We start from the raw sequence: 4040 nt of genomic DNA on the forward strand, positions 1-4040 counted from the left end.
TGACGGCTCCGGCAACCGCTGGTGGCCGCAGCCGACCCCGGAGACAAGGCATCCTCCTGCCATCCCTGAGCCGGGGGAACCCCACAGCCCCGGAACGCCCCGGAACCGTATGGCTCTAGCAGCCCTGTCCCGCCTGAGAACCCGGTTTCAAGACCAATACGTATTTTCGACAAAACTCAACCTTTAATTTTTGAACGAGTACATCTTTCTTCTGCTAGGAACAAGGAAGTTTCCTGGGGAAAAAAAAAATTCTTTGCGAATTTTACTCCGTTTTCTTGGGCGCCCACACCACAGCCGGCCACGCTCGGGAGGATCGTGTGCCCTTAGCTCGGCCAGCCCACACACATTGACGCACCAAAACGGACGCCCCTCCCCACCCCACCCCGGGCACCACGCCCAGCCCCACCAGAGCAGAGCACCTCTAGGGAGACAGCGGGGAGGGGAAGCAGGTGCATAGGAACAGGGAACGAAGCCGATGGCCGCCGGCGCGACTGGCCCCGCCCACCAGGAGGGGCCGGGGCCGAGGCCGGGGGGACCGGGCGGCCGCCTTCGGGCCGGTTCTTTCGGGGTCCGCCGAGGTCCCCGTCTCCCGCCGCCGCTTCGGGGGGCCGCGGGGGCGCCGCGCCCAGGTGCCCGAGGCCGGCAGGCAGCGGGCGAGCCCCGGCGGGACGAGCCCCGCCCGCCGGCGAGGGCCGGGCGGCGGCCGGGGCCGGGCCCGGATCCGGGTAGACCTGTCCGCCCGGAGCCGTCCCCGGGCCGGGTAGACCTGTTCACGCCGAGACCGGGCGCCGCCAGGGGAGCCACGCGGGCGGTTTCGTGGCACGGCCGGCGGCCGCGGCCGAGCCCGGATCCGGGTAGACCTGTTCGCCCTCTGGCCGGACGCTGCCGGGACAGTACGCTGACGGCTCCGGCAACCGCTGGTGGCCGCAGCCGACCCCGGAGACAAGGCATCCTCCTGCCATCCCTGAGCCGGGGGAACCCCACAGCCCCGGAACGCCCCGGAACCGTATGGCTCTAGCAGCCCTGTCCCGCCTGAGAACCCGGTTTCAAGACCAATACGTATTTTCGACAAAACTCAACCTTTAATTTTTGAACGAGTACATCTTTCTTCTGCTAGGAACAAGGAAGTTTCCTGGGGAAAAAAAAAATTCTTTGCGAATTTTACTCCGTTTTCTTGGGCGCCCACACCACAGCCGGCCACGCTCGGGAGGATCGTGTGCCCTTAGCTCGGCCAGCCCACACACATTGACGCACCAAAACGGACGCCCCTCCCCACCCCACCCCGGGCACCACGCCCAGCCCCACCAGAGCAGAGCACCTCTAGGGAGACAGCGGGGAGGGGAAGCAGGTGCATAGGAACAGGGAACGAAGCCGATGGCCGCCGGCGCGACTGGCCCCGCCCACCAGGAGGGGCCGGGGCCGAGGCCGGGGGGACCGGGCGGCCGCCTTCGGGCCGGTTCTTTCGGGGTCCGCCGAGGTCCCCGTCTCCCGCCGCCGCTTCGGGGGGCCGCGGGGGCGCCGCGCCCAGGTGCCCGAGGCCGGCAGGCAGCGGGCGAGCCCCGGCGGGACGAGCCCCGCCCGCCGGCGAGGGCCGGGCGGCGGCCGCGGCCGGGCCCGGATCCGGGTAGACCTGTCCGCCCGGAGCCGTCCCCGGGCCGGGTAGACCTGTTCACGCCGAGACCGGGCGCCGCCAGGGGAGCCACGCGGGCGGTTTCGTGGCACGGCCGGCGGCCGCGGCCGAGCCCGGATCCGGGTAGACCTGTTCGCCCTCTGGCCGGACGCTGCCGGGACAGTACGCTGACGGCTCCGGCAACCGCTGGTGGCCGCAGCCGACCCCGGAGACAAGGCATCCTCCTGCCATCCCTGAGCCGGGGGAACCCCACAGCCCCGGAACGCCCCGGAACCGTATGGCTCTAGCAGCCCTGTCCCGCCTGAGAACCCGGTTTCAAGACCAATACGTATTTTCGACAAAACTCAACCTTTAATTTTTGAACGAGTACATCTTTCTTCTGCTAGGAACAAGGAAGTTTCCTGGGGAAAAAAAAAATTCTTTGCGAATTTTACTCCGTTTTCTTGGGCGCCCACACCACAGCCGGCCACGCTCGGGAGGATCGTGTGCCCTTAGCTCGGCCAGCCCACACACATTGACGCACCAAAACGGACGCCCCTCCCCACCCCACCCCGGGCACCACGCCCAGCCCCACCAGAGCAGAGCACCTCTAGGGAGACAGCGGGGAGGGGAAGCAGGTGCATAGGAACAGGGAACGAAGCCGATGGCCGCCGGCGCGACTGGCCCCGCCCACCAGGAGGGGCCGGGGCCGAGGCCGGGGGGACCGGGCGGCCGCCTTCGGGCCGGTTCTTTCGGGGTCCGCCGAGGTCCCCGTCTCCCGCCGCCGCTTCGGGGGGCCGCGGGGGCGCCGCGCCCCGGTGCCCGAGGCCGGCAGGCAGCGGGCGAGCCCCGGCGGGACGAGCCCCGCCCGCCGGCGAGGGCCGGGGCGGGGGCCCGGGCCGGGGCCGGGGCCGGCGGCCGGGGCCGGGGCCGGGGCCGGGGCCGGCGGCCGGGGCCGGGGCCGGGGCCGGGGCCGGGCGGCCGCCTTCGGGCCGGTTCTTTCAGGGTCCGCCGAGGTCCCCGGCCCCCGCCGCCGCTCCGGCGGGCCGCGGGGGCGCCGCGCCGAGGCGCCCGATGCTGGCAGGGAGCGGGCGGCCCCCGGCCCATGTTCACACGGAGAGATAGGCAGACACAGGGACTCTCAGACCCACTCACAGCCCCGCCGCCCCCCTCTCTTTTTGCCGCGGACGGCCACAGCTGCACACTCATCGACACAGACAGACACACACAGACATAGGCACGCCTGCGCATGGACGCGCACACTTGCCGCAGATGCGCTCCGTCCCCCTCCCTCCCGTCGCCCTGTCTCTCGAGGGTTGGGGGCACTCCTGCTCTCCACCATCTGCCTCCCTGGCGCCACCCTCAGACTTTTCTCGCCCCTGCCCAGGGTCCCATCAGCCAGTTCGGACGGCGGCGACGGCAGCAGCAGGGGGGCGAGGACTTGGGTGCCGAGGCAGCCAGGGTGTTCGGCGAGCAGGCCGAGAGCCTGGTGCAGAAGTAGGGCCAGCGACAGTCTGGAGGTGGTGGCGGGATGCTTGGCACTGTCTCTTTTTGAAGAAGCATCCTGTTCAGGTCGCTCTGAGCCTCTCGGTTCGATGGCGTTCCTTCCTGCCTACCCCCAGCCCCGGTCAAGCCTGCGGCAGGACGGAAGCGAGGCGGGCGGATGAGGGAGTGAGAGATGCAGAAATCAAGGTGGGAGGTGGGGCAAGGGCACGGCAGGCTTTCGAGGGCCGGGAGCCGGGCTTAGAGAGCGGATGCTGCTGGCCGTTTTGGCACGGAGGCGGCGGGAACGCCGCCGGCTCCTAAAGAGTCCCTCCTTCCCTCTCCGGCAGTGGCATGGGGAGCGGGCTGCAGGCAGGGTGGCGACAGGGCGGGCTGGAGCTGGGGAAGCGCGCGGCAGGGGGTGACGCTGACGGCCGCTCAGGCATGGAGCCAGAAGGGACGCCGCCGTCTGGGACCGAAAGTCACTCGCCTTCACGTCCCAGCTTTCGGGGCGGGGGGGGGGGAGGGGGGGACCAGCGCGTGCGAGCTGCCGTGTGTGGCGGGTGCGTGCGGGGCTGCCAGACGTGCGGGCTGGCCGCCCAAGACGTGCTCGCGGGCCTGGACTGGGTCCCGGGGCTGCGGGTCCGATCGACGAGACCTGGTCTCCCCAGCACCAGGAGGGGAGGCCGGGTCCACCCACATTGGGGGGGTGGGGGGGAGGGGAGGTGGGCAGGGGGCAGGCCCCGAGCTCCAGGAGGAGAAATCTACAAAGGAAACAAATCTACGGGCCGCTCATGTGACTAGGGTTCCAAGCGGGGCCTGGAGAAGGAGGTCTGCCCAGAGCTACACGGCAAACCCATAGGGCCGGACGGGGGAAGCCAACAGGCGTCGCCCGGTGCTAAGCGCCCAGCCGGGCGGGGCATGGCGAAGCCAAGAGGCGTGGCCCGGC

The sequence above is a fragment of the Aphelocoma coerulescens genome, unplaced genomic scaffold, assembly GCF_041296385.1.
Source record: "Aphelocoma coerulescens isolate FSJ_1873_10779 unplaced genomic scaffold, UR_Acoe_1.0 HiC_scaffold_344, whole genome shotgun sequence".
Classification (NCBI taxonomy): Eukaryota; Metazoa; Chordata; class Aves; order Passeriformes; family Corvidae; genus Aphelocoma; species Aphelocoma coerulescens.